Source organism: Podarcis melisellensis (genome assembly GCF_964234715.1).
Source record: "Podarcis melisellensis genome assembly, chromosome: 2".
In the NCBI taxonomy this organism is placed as follows: domain Eukaryota; kingdom Metazoa; phylum Chordata; class Lepidosauria; order Squamata; family Lacertidae; genus Podarcis; species Podarcis melisellensis.
In genome coordinates this window covers 73,369,724-73,389,785 of record NC_138529.1, presented here as the reverse complement: position 1 = coordinate 73,389,785, position 20,062 = coordinate 73,369,724, and the positions used below count along the sequence as shown (strand labels likewise).

Sequence of the window (20,062 nt, the reverse complement as noted above, 5' to 3'; positions counted from 1 at the left end):
CTTAACCCAAGGTACTATTTCTGGGTTAGTGGAGTCTGTAACCTGAAGCGTATGTAACCTGAAGCGTATGTAACCTGAGGTACCACTGTATATATCAGGGCAGCCAATGTGCTGCCCTCCAGATGTTATGGGCTACAACTCCCATCACCCCTGACCATTGGCCATAATGAGTTGATGGGAGTTGTAGTCCAAAACATCTTAAGATGTTGGCTACCTTTGGGGGCTACCCCTGCGGTAAATGTGAAGCAACTATGGGCCACAGCTTCTATGTGTTCATGGTTAGAAGGCTTCAAGAAAACCAGTACAGGCTTCTTCTTTCATTCTGAATGAAAGCAGTTATACTTGCCAAGAGTACACTGATGTTCTACTAGGTTTCCAAATGCTTGTCAGGAGGCTTATCTGCTACAAGCCTCTGAAGTTCACTGATATTCAGTGGTTGTCAAAAACTGACATTATTTATTGCTCAAGTCTTCCCACTGAAGGGATCAAAAAAAGCTGAAGAACTAAAATTAAATGCTACTTGATGCCGTCTCTTAGCCTAAAGGCTGAAAACACAAAACCAATGACCTGATGCATACGTGACAAATGAATCATCTTTTGTTTGAACCTTGCCTCATTTCTCGGTAATCCAAGCTCTTACCTATACCGTTAAACCTTCAGCAGTGGTCCTATATCTCATCAACACTGTTAAGAATCAGATGGGGTCCCATTTATCATTCTTATGATCTGATCCTTCCAGCAGAGCCTGGTTTTTTTATAAGATAATAAGAACAACAACAACAATAATAGAAGTTCTGTTAACTCCAGGTTCATCAAGTGCTTAATGCTTTGTTGCTGCTACCTGCACATTGTCTTTGGCTTGACATTGGAGGTTTTCCTTTCTTATTCCCATTGCTACTGGATTGCAGTTTCTCATAAATAAGAAATCAAGGGGTAATCCTGCACACACTTACCTGGGACTGACCCCATTTTAACTCAGTGGGGCATACTTCTGAGTAGACATGTATGCGCTGTTAGGACCAGAATGGGTTCTGTATTTTCCGTTTTGCAAAACTGCATCAAAGATTTCTAACAGGTAGTGAATTGGTTTAATCTGTAGATCAAATGCCCGAAAGTTTAGAGAAATAATCAAGGCAATTTTAATTGGCAGGGCTGCAGCTGAAGTTTTGTTTGTAACAGGCCAAAAAAAGGAAGAAGAAGACATTGAAGGTGCCCTTTCCATCAGGTAGTGAGTGATAACTTCCACTTTTTAAGAGGTAATTTGGCTTATTATTCTTCAATGTCACAAAAAGGCAGAATTTTGATGCATTGCTAGTATGCAAAATTATTTAAACAAAAGGCAGGTGATCAATCAACTAAAAGCTCTTTTATCAGCTGTTATAATGTTACATTAAGCAGCTTTGTATACAGTAAGGAACTAGATAAGTAGTAGTAGATCAAAGTGGTGGAGGACTGAAGATAGTGATAGAGCTTCATTCCTGCAAGTATTGTAGTGTGCTAACTAAAGTAACAGTGCAGCAAGATCCTACATGGTTTCTAATACTTTAGACAGAATTACAATAGGCTGCAAACAAGTTCCATGGACTTCAATTCTACTAAAGGACTACAGAGTGAAGACGACAAGGAATTCTGCAAGAACCGGAGCCACCTTTGACAAAGGATCTGGGTTGCCCTTCACAGTGAAATTTGGCTGTATGTGCCAATGATGCCATATGATCAATATGAGTGCACACATATAACACAACTTATTGGAAATTAGGTGGTTTAATAGAGTGAGTAGGTGTACACCTAAATGTACATCTCATGATGACCACAACATCAAGCCTTGTGGGCATGGATCATTACAGATATGATGTACCATTTTTGTCTCCTGGTATCACCTTGAACATGAAGCTTTTTAGTGAAATGTATTCACACTTTTAGCTGTGACTCATGAAGTGCAAAGACATTTATTACATTTGCATGCATGCACACACCCCAACATAAAGTTCTTTGAATGGATTTCAGTAAATAAATGGGGGGAATTGAAATGCAAAGTAAAACAAATATAATCAAGAAATTTTATCATAAACGTAGCTGCCATCTTATGCACAGTTATCTGGGGGTAAGCACCATTGAAGATGGAACACAATTAAGTTTTCCTTGTGAGAAAACATGTACAGAATTTCTCTCTGTGTTAGCTGGGCCTCACGTGAGACAAGCATTTGGCTACTAAAATTCAGTTAGCTTTTGCAAAGTGGCTTGCCTTCTATTCACTCTCTCTTTGGGTAATTAGAGCCGCTTACCAGTTGACTTATGGTGTTGGAGGAGGCTCTTGAGAGTCCCATGGACTGCTAGAAGATCAAACCTCTCTATTCTGAAGGAAATCAGCCCTGAGTGCTCACTGGAAGGATAGATCCTGAAGCTGAGGCTCCAATACTTTGGCCATCTCATGAGAAGAGAAGACTCCCTGGAAAAGACCCTGATGTTGGGAAAGATGGAGGGCACAAGGAGAAGGGGACGACAGAGGACGAGATGGTTGGATAGTGTTCTCGAAGCTGCCAGCATGAGTTTGACCAAACTGCGGGAGGCAGTGGAAGACAGGAGTGCTTAGCATGCTCTGGTCCATGGGGTCATGAAGAGTTGGACACGACTAAACGACTAAACAACAACAACCAGTTAACACATGTGCACCACACAAAAAGCCTCTGTACTTTCTTTTTGAGGCACCAATACATTATTATTGGCCTGCAATTAAGAATACATGTTCCAATGTGTTGTGCAACAGGACTGAAGCATATTCACCAGCAAAGGAGATTAGTCTCAAAAGATAGCCAGGCTATGAAACCTTTCAAATCTAGAGATATTATCTCTAAATGAGAATTCAATCATACTGCATTAGGCAGGTGTGTTCAAAGTCAGGTGTTTTTGCTTCCTCCCTGTGCCCCTGCCTCCCGCTCCCATCCTTGGTCGTTGCCATTCAGCAAGCAATTCACTCAGGTCAAAAGTATTTCAAGCCTCGCTAGCATAATAGCAACAATTTAGAGTAATTTTCTGTAGACTAGACAGATCTCATCTGTCTAGGGTGAAAGTTTCCTGAATGCAAATTCCAAGGTCAAGTAGCACCTTCAGAATTATTTTATGCAGGACACCAGAGAAAGGTTGGCAGAAATGTTTAACCTTAGGCCTGGCATCAGCACACAGTGCCACAGGGCAAATGAGGGCATCAGTCTCCCCTTTTAAAAATTAAAATTAAAATTAAAAATACCAGTATCATATGGCCATTCTGAGTCTGCCTTGTGAGCCAATGGTACACCATTGAAATTACACCAAGGAAAGGGTTTTCTGGAGCAACAGCCTTTATGACTCATATGAAGTCTGTTAGTGCAAACAGAACAAAGCCAGAACAAATTCCTTCATTGCAATTAGCTACTGAGCCTGGCTGGGAGGAATCATACATGTAAAAGTGAGGCTTTGCATTTGTTGAAACCTCAGGTCTGTACTCAGGAGACCAAAACCCTCCCATTAACACCCACTCTTTCCAAAAGTGATTATCCAGACACATAGCTGTCAACTTTCAGATTTGAAAATAAGGGATCAGCAGCCTCACCTGTCCCGGGGACAATCTATGGGATATCTAACAATCCGGGATAGCAGTGGGAAGCAGCAGGAAACGTCGCTGGAATAAGGCAATTTCCCACAAAAAAGGGGAAGGTTGACAACTATGTTCAGACAACACTCTTGTGACTTCTTTGTGGGGGGGGGGGTGGAGCAGTCATTTGTTGCATAGTTTTCCCCTTAGTGCAGATTACAGTACTCAGGACAAATACTAACAATTGTACTGTGGTCACAAAGGACCTCTTCCTATCTCTCCAGTTCAGTCTTCTTTATGCTTTGCTTCCATAAATGTTCTCCTGGGCCATGTAATGAAACTGGTGGCTTTCGTCAAGGACAGGTGGGGTGCTGGATAGCCAGTCCATCCCAAGCTCCTTGTGCTGCTCAGATGCTGCTACAGACTGGCTTACTACAGAAGGGAAATTTAATGAAGTGGTACCACTGAGTTAATTTATTGAGATGTTTTCTCCCAAGAGGAGGACAGAGAGGACAGGCTGTCTTCAGAAGCTAGAAGTGATCCTGTATGCAGAAGAGTCATTCCTAGTTTCAATAGGTTGCAATTAATTAAAGGTTCCTTCAACAGACACACAGTCTGGGACATTCTAAGAAGATAATTAGCTCACAGATCTTTTAAATAATTGCTCAGCGATTCCTCCAAGTCATTACTCTACCCAACCTCCATCATAGAAGGAATGAGTAACAAAGGAGCTTAATGCACTTTTGGAAAATGGAAGATTATTGTGTTAAATGTCTTGGGCTTATCAACAAAAAGAGGCCAACACCCTGATTTACACAGTGATAATAAAGATACGTTGGAATATACAAATTTGTTCAAGCCAAGACTCCTAAAATGCTTTTGAACTCCCTCTCCTCTATCTCTTCTTATCTCATCCTTCCTTTCTCATACTCCACCAACTCAGCACAAACCCACCCACCCCTGTCTACAGTCAGCAACTGGCTCGTGCTCTGACAAGATAATTTATCTGAGTGGCACCACACTTGTGGATTTGATCTCTGCCCTGCACATGAGAATCTATTTTACCAAGCCTTTTACCAAGCAACAGGGCTCTCACAAGCATGCTTATTCTTCCCTTTTCCAAGGATGGTGCCTGTTTGGTCTACATAATGAAGGTCAGACAACCATCCCAAGGTTCACTATTAAAAGAAATTATGCATCATCCGAGTCTACACAAAACATATTCTCATTCTGAAGCCTGTTTAATATAAATTATGCCATTCATGCCTATCAGACTGATGTGTACTTTTTGATGACTTTTCTTTGTTTATGACTACTTGTGTCATTATGTAAATCCTTTCATGTTGTAAGCCACCTTGAACATGCTTTAACTATGGAAAGGCAACAGACAAGTACAGCCGTGGTGGTGGTGATATTCTCTCACTCAAAATAAAACCAAAGTCAGGTAGAGTTGCCCCTTAAACCTCACTTGTGGTATGGAATGGTATATATCTGAAAGACTTCTCATCTAATATTTTCACCCAATAATATCCCCAAAGAGGCTTAAAATTTAAAATGGAGACCGTTTAACCAATGTGAAACCAAAATACAAAACTGAAACAATAAACTGCAGTAGCACAAAATACAAAGAACCACCATCGAACTTAAAAGTAAGAGGAAGAAAAATCAGTCACCATTCTTTTAAAATATCAGGCAAATATGATATTTATGAAAAAGAGTCTAAAACCTAGCAGTGTTTTTAAACTGATATATAGCTGGTGCAATTACACGACTAAACAACAACAAAAATAGCTGGTGGCCATTTCTATTGGAGTGATAATTTTTGATAAATTGTATGGCACCACGTTCTACATCATCTAAACCAAATGTATCATCATTAAATGATGTTTTGGAAGATACATGTTGAATAGCTCTTGAGTAAAGCAAATAGCAAATTAAAGCTTGTGGTTTTGCAAAAAAAAAAAAGTGATATTAAAAAGACATTTGTGGTGTAATTTTGTTTTTCTTGGACACAAACCCAGATTTTCCCTTTTGAGTTAGGCTAGGATCCAAAATAATTTGCAAGAAGCTTTTACATACTTTGGGCTCTCTTACCTTCCATCTTGCAATCGGAGCCTTCTTGCTTTAGTCCATGAGAAGACAATCCAGTCCTGCTGGATCAGACAAAAGATCAATTTAATCCAGCATTCTGTTCTCATGGTGATTTACCAGATCCCTGTGTGAAGCCCACAAGCAGAACATGAACATAATAGCCTTCTTCTATCCATATTTGACCAGGGGGAAAAAAGAGGAAACATTTGGTGTATGTACAAAAGTATTATGGGTACTGTCTAAGAAGCCCTTTGCTTCTCAGCCCTAAAAACATAGCAAAGCATTCTACCATTGCAGTGAACCCATCAGTCAAGCAACTTATATTTTCATTTGAAATAAATGGGAAAGCAGAACTTCTAAGGTTATCAAATCTCTGATTGTGAGCTAGGAAATCAGACCAACCAGGACCGGCTCTTCCAAGACTGTATACAAACTTCTCATTTGTGCTTGTTACTGACAATTGGTTTGTTCAAATACTTAGTAGGTATCTTATAATTTTGGGGAAAGTGCAGGATAGCATTTAATAATCTGTGTGGGTGAAATACTTTTAAGCGATGAAAATGAACCTGTTTATTTCTGCAATCGGTAATTTTATTTTATGATGGGAAACCCACACTTGCCACTTGAATTCAACCCCCACATTGCTGCAGTATTTATTCTCATATACAATCTCTCATGTGGACAGATAAGGCCTCTCCTCCTCCCAGAGGGGAGGGGTTGTGAATGGGAGCAGCTTCCCGCTGGGGCAGGGAGGCGTACTCGGCTCCCTGCTCCTGATTGCTTCTGCTGCCGTGGCCAAGCCTTCCAGCTGACCAATAGGGCTGGCTGGTGGGCGGGGCTAGCCGCATTTAAACAGCCGCGGCAGCACTCAGCTCCCAGTCTATTCCTGTTTTTTTCGGATCTCCCTCCCTCCCTCTTAGGTCAGCTTCTTTTGCATATTGACTTTGCTATGGACTTTGGTTGGCTGCCTTGGTTGCCCAAGGGGCCTGGTAGGACTTTTTTTATCCATTTGGCAAATTGGCACCAGCCTCTTGGCTTTTTTGCCTACCTCGTAGCAATTCATCACAACTTTCTGGTATTGGCAGTTGGGCATTGGAATATGTGTGCTGTGTTGGAGGATTGGGTATGGACCATCATCTACCCCTCCTCTTTCGGGTATCCCGTTAAAGGAATCCGGCGGTCGTGGATCCTGTCCGATGCCCTGCTGGTGGCTAGGGCCATGGCATGACCCCTGGTGACGTCATGGGGGAACTTCCAGTTGTATTTGCATCAACAACTCGCATTGGTTGTTAATCCTGATATGACTCCCAGCTGTGCAGGGTGGAGTCTTGTATTGCTGTTTCATCCAATGCCTAAGCCAATACTACTCACATGCTGTAACCAATAAAAGTTGTGGCCTAATTTTGCCCGTTAACCTAAAATAATGTGTCTTTGTGTCTTATTATACTCCTGTGCAAGTGGTGGGTCCTCGACTCACAATGAGATGCTTTGAGGACAGGAGACAATTACAGAGAAAAATAAACCAGATCCAAGAATGCAAAGAAATCACTAGTTGCCTCGCTCAGCATTTCATTCAGCTTCAGGAGTAAATGGTGTGGGGGGGGGGGGAATCCAACATTTGAATTTCCTACGGAAACATCTAGGGGCAAGTAATCTCCAGCTTTCATGAGACAAAGGGTTTACCATTACTGCTGACTTGTCAAGCACACCCCAGCATTTAAAAAGCCAGATTAAAAAACAAAACAAAAACACCAGTGAATCAGTGCTCTTAAATGGCCGAAACAAATTATTAGGAAGAGGCTTTTAAAAACCCAACAACAGAAAACTTTCTGGTGATGTTGTACTATATCAAGCTATGACACATACATAAAAAGCTCTCTCCATAATGTTAGCGGGATTGTGGTATGCTGGAGTGCCCTCCTTTATAATCATTCTAGCTAATGCTGTCCAACAATAATATGTTAGGCAATGTAAGCCAATCCAAACCCAGAGAGAGCCATGTTACCGATATTTTTTGAGCTATGAAGATCGCACATCATTAAAGGTTCAGATCTCTTTCATAGATTGGGGTTTGAGAGCAGCTGGTATTGCAGAGAAGCTAACTCAACGAAAGAGGGTCCTGTAGCAAAGGGTACAGCAAAATCATGTTGTTGATACTTGGCTCTCTTTTTATGAATGACAGCACACATAGTAAATGGCCCTCTGGAACCTCAGAAAGTCTTTGGCATGGTGCGAGGGCTGGAAGGGTGTGCCAAATTTTGGCCTTGCTCAGGGTGCCATAGAACCAAAGTCCACCCCTGCTAACAGTAGCGCAATGGAGATGGACTGAAACCCCAGTGAATACATCTCAGTCTTGCCCTTTCAACAGAAAGGGAGGGGAAATAAATTTCCTGCTCCGCACAAATGACTGATTTTCATCTTTGGTTATTATTCATGTTTAAGGGAGGAGCGCTTTTGTTCTGGGTGACGGGATTTTTACCTGGCGTTCAGACGCAAGCAAGGCATCTAATTGAGATGCCGACCAATAAGAATCAGATAAAGGTTTGCATTCTATTGCTCGGCTTTATCTTTTTCTGGGTTCTTTTGGAGATGGGCACATGGAGAAAGATTTAATGAAGTCCATACAGTGCTTGGTAACCCTGCTGCCCAGGGGGTGATGAGGAGCAGAGGAGGATGAAAAGCAAGCACATTTTCAAAAGGGATAGGGGGGATTTTTTTCCCCCCAGCAGAGAGACTGGGACATATTATAAACCTTCCTATTGTTGGCCTTTTGCTTCTTTCCTTGCAGGCAAAATAACTAGCTCCTCATACCGAGGGGCCAGGAAAAGGTCTGTGCTCTGCAGCTGCACAAGCTTTTCTGCAAAGGTCCCACTTGTATTGCCTTGGCTTGTTCGCCTAGCTCAGAAGAAAGGTTAAGTTGATGTCACCTCCTCCCCAGTTCCCTTAGCTGCAGCATTGCCAGCAAAAGAATACTCTGTTCCCTACCAAAAAAGCAGACATTGGCTCAAGCTATAGATTTATAGAAGCATTTCTTTAAAAAAGTAAAAATAAATGAAGGAGAGAGGAGAAAACTGAAAGGAGTGTGGTGTGTTGAAGGAGGCAAGGAAATGATACAGATGTCACATTTTTTGCTGATGTTGAGTCCCACAAAACAGATGTATGTAAAGAAGAGCCTGCTGGATCAGGCCAGTGGTCAACTAGATGCCTATAAGAAACTCAGAAGCAGGCTCTGAACACAAGAGCTCTCTCGCCTCCTGTGGCTTCCAGTGAGGACTTTCTTTTCCAGCATTCAGTTCCATGTATCTGTCGGTTTCTCTAGCATTTGTTACAGTCTGCTCATTCATGTACCCAGTGTTCATCCCAAAAGTGTTTCATCCCCATTTTGTCCCAGTTTTTAATTTAATTTTAATTTATTGTGAGAGTCCTCTGCCTTCCAAGGTAGTATGGTCCACGGTCAAACAGCTGCTGTGGTCAGAAGGTTTTTCCTAACGTTTATATATATATATATATATATGCAGGTTTTGGTGTCCTCGGGTGTCTTCCCGTGTAAAAGTTGGGGTGTCTAGGCGACGTTTCGACGAGGTCTCACTCGTCATCTTCAGGCTGGTGCTTTCGGCTTCTTGTTACTGGAACAGAGCAGGATCTCAGTGTTTGAGTTCCTATAAATACTGTTGAGGGGGTGTGGTGTATAGCCTCCAATGTTCTGGGCAGAGAGGGAGTTCCCAGGCTAGTGTGCCTTTTCTTCTTTTGTTCCTTAATTACTTGAGGGATATCTTGAGTGATTTCTTGAGTGATATCCTGAGTACCACTTAGGTGGGTCATTAGGTGTGGATTAGTTGCTAAAGTCTTTGTGTCTTGACCTCTTGAACTTTGTGAAGAGTTTTCTGAGAAGATGGCTGTACTGCACTTAGTTGTGCTCTGGCTTGGCTTCGTGTATAGGGGCGAGCTGTGGTTTTGTGGCCTGTGTCAGCCAGATCTGTGTAGGGATTGCAGGGGGGTGCAGCATCCGGAGGTGCCACCATGGTTTGGCTACTGGATGGTGTCTGTAATTTATCTGTGGAGAGGGTCTGGGTTTGGGTCTGGTGTGGTTGATTGGTGATAGCGTTCTGTGTGCCTCTGGATCTGGTGTCAGTTTTTGTGGGGAGGGCTAATTTCCAGATGTCTGGCAAGCGGGATGTGTCGTCACGCTTGTTCATGTTGTGAGGGTGTTTCTCTATCTCGATGGCTTCCATGATTATTCTCTTGTGGTGATGTTCCATGTTAAAAAGCAATTTGGAATCTGCAAAATTAATTTCGTGAAAAAAAGAAAAGGCACACTAGCCTGGGAACTCCCTCTCTGCCCAGAACATTGGAGGCTATACACCACACCCCCTCAACAGTATTTATAGGAACTCAAACACTGAGATCCTGCTCTGTTCCAGTAACAAGAAGCCGAAAGCACCAGCCTGAAGATGACGAGTGAGACCTCGTCGAAACGTCGCCTAGACACCCCAACTTTTACACGGGAAGACACCCGAGGACACCAAAACCTGCATTCCTGTACCCGTGAAAATCTACGAAAGCAATATATATATATATATATATATATATATATATATATATATATATATGAATGATATTTTATTAAAGTTTTCAAAATAAGACAATAACCGGGAAAAACACAAGAGAAAATACAAAAACACAAAAATAGAAAAATAGAAAAATACAAACAATTAACATAATAGAAAAGAAAAGAAGAAAAAGAAAAAAGAATAACAAAAAATCCCACTTTTTAGTCTCTCTTCTTTGATTAACTTGTTTTCCTGACTTCCTCACGCCTCCCTTTTTTGTATTCCATTTAGGATCTTAGTTCAGCAAATTCATCCTATTGGTCTATCTTTACTTGTTTTTCATCGCATATTTAACTTTTAACTTTCATCTAATATCAATCCACTCTTGCATAGGTTTTTCCTAATGTTTAGTCGAAATCTCCTTTCTCATAATTTGACTCCATTGTTCCAGGTCTTACCCTCTGGAGCAGAAAACAAGCTTGCTCCATCTTCCATCTTCCAACCTTCCCTTCCCTGGGCTCATTTCTTCTGCCACTGTCTTAACCAAGCCTTCTTACGTTCCATGGGAATCTGCACCTCCCCTGCCTGCCAGGAAGAGCATTGTGGCCAGGGGGAGACCAGCCTGGCCTCATCCATCAGCTGCTTGAATGCTTGCTTCCCTCTTTTGAATTGTGCCTATGAGCCCATGGAGCAGGGGATGGCTTATCTTTTAACATATGCAGAGCACTTGGAAAATTTTAGACACATTCTAAGCACTGTAAGAGCCACAGGAACTCCCAGATAACAATGCAAAGTGGGATGCAGCTGTGGATCTCCGAAGGATGTGCTGTCAGGGACAGGCAGGGGTACCAAGGGTGGGCAGAGGAGGCAGGGGGCAGGAGGAATATCCAGGTGAAAGGGCCAGTGATTTATGAGGTTCTGTGCCACCCGTGAAGCAGGGGAAAGAGGAAGAGTCCAGGCAGTGAGAGACAAGTGAAGAAGAGATGGAAGAAGAGTTGCAGGAAGTCACAAAGAGAGTTGAGCTGTTGGAATCTTCTCCTCTACTATCTCCAAGGATGAGAGAGGCTAAAAGCTGAAGCTGCCACCCAGGAGAAGTCACTGGTTCCTTGAGCACGCTATGTCAGAAGAGGGGGTGCAAGTGCGCTGATTCAGGTGTAGTCGCACTGTCGCGCCAACTGTCCAGTTTGGAGGCCAAGTGTGAAGAAGGAGCTGTTGAGCCTGTGACTCTTGCACCTTAGGAGCTGATGCAATTGAGTGCTTTGCCCATAAAGAACTAAGCTCCCCATCACGTGTTCTCATTGGGGGACTGGGTACCCAGGGACAGTCAGGCCTGCGTTCTTTAAGGCTGACTTCCCTCCCCTCCTTTAAAACTCCCATTTTGGATGTACCTTGATGTTTCTTCAGCAGCTCATGGTTATTAAAAGCAGCCTTAGAAACTTCGTGACCCCTGGCCTCTCTTCCATCTGCATGCATTTGTAGGACTTGTATAATAACTGGGTTGCTGGCGGCCTGTTTGCAGTTGCACAGGTTTAAAAAGCCAAAGAAATTCTATACTGCGAGGCATGAGGTTCTCGTGCACATACAGGTGCCTCCTATATAGCACTGGCGTTAATCCAAACAGTAAGCAGCAGCTCAAGCAAACCTCACGAAGTCAAAACAATAATTCACTGCTGAGAGATTCTCGGGGGGCGGGGGGGATGGTCATCCCTCACATCTTTATCGTTTTCTCTGCAACATTTTCATAAGACTCCTTTGCAACCGTAGCCAGGTCTAGAATGGAAAATTCCTATACAAATGAACACAGGGTGCTTTCGATCTTGTATCTGTTAAGGGTGTACATCTGAATAGAGTGGGGGCTGAATGGGGCAAATATGGGTGATTTGTGGGTCTCCCCCTTCCTGAACCACAGCTCAACATCAGCAACCCCCCCCCCACCCCCAAGTTAGATTGGGGACCCCACAAATTCTTGTGCCGCTGTGCTATATTCCCTGTATATCTCTACATTTCTCTAGGTCCGTGTTTTGTAAGAAGTGAGGCTCTCCAAAATATTGCCTGCAGAGCACTAAAGAGCTCTGGTATTTGTTAGTTAGTTTTTAAGCACAGCAGCTTTGTTAAGACTCCAGCAAGCATTGTTTGTGTGCATGTCTCCCTCATTTCCCATGATGCACCTTGGTGGCACCATTGCTGCACGGCCTCCTCCCCGTAAATAGCACATCTGACAGGTGACTAAAAGACACTTGACTGTATTTACGTAAGTCTCCTGCCCTTAGCAGTAGTGGCTGGTGGAGCAGGGTAGGGCAGCATTGCTCACCTGGTTTCCCAGTGTGGAGGCTGCTGCTGGTAACCAAATGAGGCAGCGCAGAGGTCAGCGCAGGGCGGAAACAGTAGCAGAACTGTCAGATTGGGTCTGTTGCTGTGTCTGCACCGTGTCAACACTGCTCCTGCCACCCCCTCCCAGTTCCCAGCAGTGACTTTCACACTGGGAAGCCAAGTGAGCAATGCTGACCCATGAGCTGCTACTGACTCTTAGCAAAAGGAGTGTAGGGGAAATTTTTTTGAGGAACATTGGGGAAATGGTGTAGGAAAGAAAATCCACACAGTCCCACACTTTTGACTTCTTTCTCTCTGCCAGTCTCACTCCCCCGGCCCTTCCCCGCCTCTGTCTACCTTTCTCTCCCTATCTCAGCTTCACACAGAGCTTTATTGAAAAGGATGCCTCATGTTTCCTAACCTCCTCTCTGACAGAGAACCTGTCTGATTGCCGGAATTTCTGAAGCAAGATTGATAAGACTTAAGAAAACCATTTCACCTACGGCAAGCTTTTTAGGCTAAAACAGCTGCGTTTGTGCTGGGCTGCTGCTCATGGCTTGTTTGTTTGTTTTGGCTTGCTGTGCTATGAGTGATCATCCAATATTAAGAGCTGTTGAATCCAGCAACGCTTTACCAAGCTCAGCTTCCTCTGCATTGTACTCATTGATTCTGCTGCATCACGTGTAAGTTGCTGTCCTGGAGGAGATTGTCTTGTTCCTGGGCCTCACTTCGGGGGAAGTGCCTCGGGGTGCAATTGAGGAAGTTTGGCGGAAATCTGCAAACTAAACCAGATTGCCACTCTGCATCGCTCTACCACCACCCTTCTTTAGTGCGTATCATGGTGGTGCAATGATCTCTTGAAAAGTGAGCATTCCTTAGATAAGTGGACCCTTATCACGAGTGTTCTCTTAGGGAAATATCATTATTAAATCGAGGTGAAGCTCATTTTTTAGCACTTACAGTGTTCCAGCCCATGAAAGCATATTTTTTTAGCCTTCAAGGTGCCACACAAACGGTGTGTGTGTCCCCCCCCCCCCGCAACATAAAAACACAGCTGCCTCTTTGGAATTTGTCGATTTCAGATAATTATTGTAGTTGGAAAAAGGAAAAGCTTACAGTATGCATCAGGACATTTGGAGATTGAAAAGAAAGGGGTCAGAGTGAACTGGCACAATCTGGAAACAAAACCAAAACCATATGAATTGAGGCCTCTGGTACAGACAAGTCCTTGAAAGTGTCGTGTTTGCTGAGCAGCCATTGTCAGATTTCACTGTATTTCAAAAAAACGGTAAATCCACAAACCAAGATTTCATGATTGTAAATAAGGATGTGCCAATTATTTCACCTTAAGCTCCAGTGGCAAATTCACCAGGCGGTGTCTTTGCCATTACATTGAATCATCTTTAAAATATCATGCATTGTGTCCTGGTAACCACACAACATGAAGAAATTCCCTCTTCTCACCTGGCTCTTTCAGGTCTGCACGATTCACATCAGCTAAGATTATTAGTTGCTCTGTAGGAAATGGCATCTCTACTTTACGCAATCTCGGGGAGTTGAGATATCTGATTGTAAACTTCCACATTTAAGTGCCTGGTATGCATTTAGAAGTCTGCTTCCCCTTCCCTGCCAGCCCTATAAATATCGCTTCTGGTTACTTGTGCAATCTTTCCAGCCAGGATGAGTTTCCTAATCCTTCTACAAAGAACGGCATACCCTCCCCGAGGTATATGTCTCGCTGGGTGGGTGTGCACACAATTGGCTCCAAAGTGAGGCTTGCTGGAGTCTCTCAAGGAGATTGCTCACCCTCAGAAGAAGGAATCAGACGGCCATTGACACACAGCAAGGAATCCAAGAGGAATACTTACCAGCCAGAAAGAAAAAAGACGTTCGAAACAGAGAACCACTGCACCAGATATGGAGACTTTATTGCTGAACTGGTGTCCTAATAAGAGAGAAGAAGGGCATTCAGACGTTTTGAAAAAAAGAAAATAAAACATCTTCCTCACCTAAAATTAGCAGTGCAAAGTTTTACGGATATAATTCATCACAGCCGTTTGATAAACCACAGAGATCCACTCCCCACCCCCAATCGATGCATACCTCATCATTATATTCGATCAAAACTTGATCTGCTGAGAATAGGTGTATAATGACTCATGGTTGCTAAAAATGGACTCAGTGCTTTCCCTGCAACTTTGGTTTAAATTAAAAGCGTGTGGTGCTGTGGTTTCATTAAGACACTCCGAAATGTCAAATGAATAAAGGATTTATAAAGAATAAATAAACAACAGTGTGGATGTACAGTCACAAAAAGGAGGCACAGAATAATGTTCTATCATCTCTCTACAGCACTTGCATTGGATCATGCAACCATATTGCTCAATCATCTAATGCCAGAAGCCTTCTAATCAAAGCAAATGGGACTGTTCAGGAGCAACTGACTCACAATGCACGGCATAAAGCTTGTTTTCTTAAAGCTTTATCGGGGGGAAATATAAAGAGTCAGATAAATTAGTCTGCAGCGGCTCGCGGTATTTGTTGGGCTTTGTTTGCATTTGACAGAATCATAGGCTGCATATAAACCATACACTTAAAGCAGTGGAAGACAGGAGTGCCCGGCGTGCTCTGGTCCATGGGGTCATGAAGAGTCAGACATGACTAAACGACTAAACAACAACAACAAAAGCACACTTAAAGCACACAGGTAACCCCTGCGTTACCATTCCCAGCACCTTTAACAAATGACAGCTTCCAGGATTCCTTGGGGGTAGTCATGAACTTTAACTGCATGGTTGTGTGTGCAGCCATAGAGTTGAGTGGGATCTTTTAGGTCATCTAGTCAATGTCAGAAATTGTGTGCGCGCATGCATAATGGTACAGTCAGTGTGCCAATGTGAAGTGTGTAGCTGGGAAATAATAGTGGGGGTGGTGGTTCTGGCCCTCATGTCTTGCTTGTGGGGTTCCCTTAGGCCATGGGTAGGCAAACTAAGGCCCGGGGGCCGGATCTGGCCCAATTACCTTCTAAATCCGGCCCTCGGATGTTCCTGGAATCAGCGTGTTTTTACATGTGTAGAATGTGTCCTTTTATTTAAAATGCATATCTGGGTTAATGTGGGGCATAGGAATTCATTCTTTTCTCCCCCCCCCCCAAAATATAGTCCACCGCCCCCAAAGGTCTGAGGGATAGTGGACCAGCCCCCTGCTGAAAAAGTTTGCTGACCCCTGCCTCAGGCAACTGATTGGCCAGTGGAAAATCAGGCTTAGGATGAGATAGGCCTCTGCTCTTCTGATGTTCTTATGATCAACCCATTGGAGCATTTCTGGGAGTCTCTCTCTCAGAAGCCACCCTGTGGGAAAACCTTTATCCCCTCCACGCCCCCCCTCCCCCTCTGCCGAATGATTTTCAAACTTTAAAAAGCAGACTGAAGACTTGGCACAAGAGATGCTTAAAGAGAGACTCTGGAAACAGGCATGAAGAGTCTCTGTGGTCCTGTCGATATAGAGCAATATAGCCCATGGGACACACTGGGTGGCCTCAGGCAAATCCCTCTCTCGGCCTCAGCTCCTCATGGGAACAACATGAATGCACCACCAAGTTGCTGGGAGGCAAAAGCAATAAAGGCTATAAAGCACTTAAATGATTATTTGCAGTAAAGGCAAGGGAAGGAGCACGTGCACACTGGGAAGCTCTTGCCCTTTCAACTGTTTTTGTACCAATCCGCTATTAACTTTCCACATACTTGGGCCTCACTTATGCCATTTCGGAGACCTCTGAATTCTTACAAGGACTTCCACACAAAAAAAGAATGGCAGCTGAAAGGTGGCAAACAGGCACTTTGGTTCCATCAGATGAAAATAAAAATGGGACAGTTTGCCTAAAATTGCCTGGTTGGGAAAATCCTTCTTTGAGCAAAAAGACAACATCAGGGGGAGATGGGGCATCTGCATATCCAGGTCTTTATGTGGGGCATCTGTAATAATAATAATAATAATAATAATAATAATAATAATAATAATAACTGATGACATTTGTATATAGGGAAAGTGAAATCTATCAAGTTTTGGTTTCTCTCCATTTCTTGTTTTTCCACTCCTAAGTTCAGTTTGCCACATTTGCAAATTGTATTTTTTAAGGAAAATTCATCTGCATTGTAGAGCAGTATATTCTCTGAATATACACATTTTGGGAGCAATTTTGCCTAGTACATATATTTTTATAAAGCGATTTCCACAAATATAATGCATTTTTGTGGGTATCTCCCGCACTATTATGTACATTTTAGTGCACATTTTACCCTAATATATGCACTTTTGTACACATTACTTGACTTGAGAACTGCGTTGCAAAATTCAGGGAAATGCAAAATAATTAAGCATTACAGAGAATGCAGTTTAGGTAAGTCTTCCTATAACTGAATTGAAATTCCCTCCCATCCCTGTTTGTTTACCACCTTATAACATGGGATTCTCTGAGTAGCTTACAATAAAGATAAGAAAGAAAGAAAGAAAGAAAGAAAGAAAGAAAGAAAGAAAGAAAGAAAGAAAGAAAGAAAGAAAGAACAACTGAAATACAAAGCAAAACAACAACAACAAAACAATAACAAGGAAACAGAACTCACCACACCTCCCACAGATTCATAAAGCAGAAGCCCAGACTAAGGTCTAAGGCCTGAGTGAATAGAAAGGTCTTCATTGGATGCAGAAAGGATGACAAAGATGGCACCAGGTGAGCCTCCTGTGGAAGGCTACTCCATAACTGGAGTGCCGCTACTGAAAATGCCCTATCCCTAATGGCTATGCCTTACATAATTTGTTAGGAGCGCTTGGAGCAGGGCCTCTGAATTGGACCTTCAGGCTTAGATAGGTGTGTATGGCAGAAGGTAGTCTTTCAGGTAGCTTAGTCTCAAGGCATTTAGGTCTTTAAAGGTTGAGACCAGCATCCCAGGTCCTTCAACCTCTCCTCTTTATGCACTTGAAGAACTACAGTGTCTATCTTCTCATCAGGAGAAACTCTACAGAGCTGCCTTGGCAGGCTGTGCCTTTGCCCTGAGTTCATTCATCACTGGTGTTGCTTAAGATACTCAAATGGAAGTGAAGAGTAGGTTGCTACAACTTCTTCCGCCACATTTGACAAAGCAGATGTGTGTTGAGCTCACAACTACAATATCCTGTTAGGTCATGCTCTTTCTCATTGCAACATCAGAAGCCACATCTGGAAAACTCTTGTGTTGCAGGCCAATGACAGAACCATGGGAGCATCAATGCACAGAGAGGAAAATGTGTCTCATAAAGAGAAGTTGTAAGAATAAGCTTTGATGTTTTTGGATGTACACAAACTATTGGCTACCAAAATTATTAGGATTGATTTCTACCTGACATGTCATATAGAAAATTCTTCCTTGAGCAACCAAGAGCTACAAAAAGTAGAAATCAACCAGATTTAAAATTCTGTCTGAGATTGACTTTGTGGCCACTTCAGAGAATAACCTGACAGTCTGAGGCAAACGTACAGAGAAAGGCACTGAGGAACTGATTTATTTCTGCCTTGAGATCAGTACATCTCTGTGGAACACTACCACATCACTAAGACATATCTTCCTTTTTTTTTAAAAAAAAAAAGGCCTCTGGGATTTAAATATTTATTTTTTCTAGGCCACTTTTCTAGACAACTTGTGTCCCTACAGTTGTTGCTGGATTGTGGCTGGACCCATGGCTTGGGCCTGTTGGAGATGGTCCAAAATAACATCTGGAGGGACACTGGTTTCCAATCCCCTGTGCTAGACTTTCAGTGTTTTTCACACAAGAAGTTCAGGGAGACTAGTTCGTTCTTTAATATCATAGGTTTTAAGATCTACTGAGAAGATTCTCTTAACAGAACTAAGCTAAACTTGCTTTTTTGATTGTTGCCATGATTGTGGGAAAGTGTTTCTCATTTTCAGCTATTTTCAGCAGTTATTGCAAACGTTTGCATTTTTTCAGTGATATTCTTGTTAACACAATTTCCTTCTTCCTCCTCCTCCTTCAACCTCTTTGACTTCTGGGTACTTGGCCCACACTGACATGCCAAGGAAATAAACAACTATCTGACTTTTAGAAGACAGTTGTAGGCAGCCCTGAGGAGTTTGGATGTTTTGGTTTGTTGGAAGCCTCCTAGAGTGGCTGGGGCAACCCGGTCAGATGGGTGACTATATATATATATATATATATATGCTTTCGTAGATTTTCACGGGTACAGGAATGCAGGTTTTGGTGTCCTCGGGTGTCTTCCCGTGTAAAAGTTGGGGTGTCTAGGCGACGTTTCGACGAGGTCTCACTCGTCATCTTCAGGCTGGTGCTTTCGGCTTCTTGTTACTGGAACAGAGCAGGATCTCAGTGTTTGAGTTCCTATAAATACTGTTGAGGGGGTGTGGTGTATAGCCTCCAATGTTCTGGGCAGAGAGGAAGTTCCCAGGCTAGTGTGCCTTTTCTTCTTTTGTTCCTTAATTACTTGAGGGATATCTTGAGTGATTTCTTGAGTGATATCCTGAGTACCACTTAGGTGGGTCATTAGGTGTGGATTAGTTGCTAAAGTCTTTGTGTCTTGACCTCTTGAACTTTGTGAAGAGTTTTTCTGAGAAGATGGCTGTACTGCACTTAGTTGTGCTCTGGCTTGGCTTCGTGTATAGGGGCGAGCTGTGGTTTTGTGGCCTGTGTCAGCCAGATCTGTGTAGGGATTGCAGGGGGGTGCAGCATCCGGAGGTGCCACCATGGTTTGGCTACTGGATGGTGTCTGTAATTTATCTGTGGAGAGGGTCTGGGTTTGGGTCTGGTGTGGTTGATTGGTGATGGCGTTCTGTGTGCCTCTGGATCTGGTGTCAGTTTTTGTGGGGAGGGCTAATTTCCAGATGTCTGGCAAGCGGGATGTGTCGTCACGCTTGTTCATGTTGTGAGGGTGTTTCTCTATCTCGATGGCTTCCATGATTATTCTCTTGTGGTGATGTTCCATGTTAAAGAGCAATTTGGAATCTGCAAAATTAATTTCGTGTCCTGTTTCTTTCATGTGTTGGAAAAGAGAGGAAGTTTTTTCTTCTTTTTTGACGGCATTCTTGTGTTCTGCGATACGTGCATTTATTCGTCTGTTTGTTTGTCCAATGTACGTGGCTGGGCAGAACCAAACGCCTGGCTGACAAAGACCACTTGACAACTGAGTTACAGAATCTCTCAAATGTGTTAATTGCCAATGGATACCAGCAAAACAGGGTTACGAAGCTAATCCAAAAAGAAACACCCCCCAAAAACCAAGACACAGAAGAAAACAATGGCATGGCCCTCCTTCCTTATATCAAGGGCACTACAGATAAAATTAGCAAAATCCTCCATAAACACAATATCAAAACAGCCTTTTGCACCAACCAAAAAATAGCCAATATCCTCAGAAACCCCAAGGATAAAATCCAGTTGGAAAACCAAGGGGTCTATGAAATACCCTGCAAAGTCTGCCCAGCCACGTACATTGGACAAACAAACAGACGAATAAATGCACGTATCGCAGAACACA

General features: G+C 43.0%; 1 long non-coding RNA gene across 1 annotated transcript in view; it reads right to left on the bottom strand.

Moving 5' to 3' along the window:
- Positions 1-468: 468 nt before the first annotated feature.
- The window catches only part of LOC309363908, an 83,091-nt gene continuing 63,497 nt past the window's right edge, over positions 469-20,062 (bottom strand). Inside the window, exons 3-4 of the long non-coding RNA XR_014165642.1 lie at positions 5,666-5,721; positions 469-745 (exon numbers count right to left, since the gene is read on the bottom strand). This is a non-coding gene — a long non-coding RNA (uncharacterized lncRNA). The remainder of the gene's footprint in view (positions 746-5,665; positions 5,722-20,062) is intronic.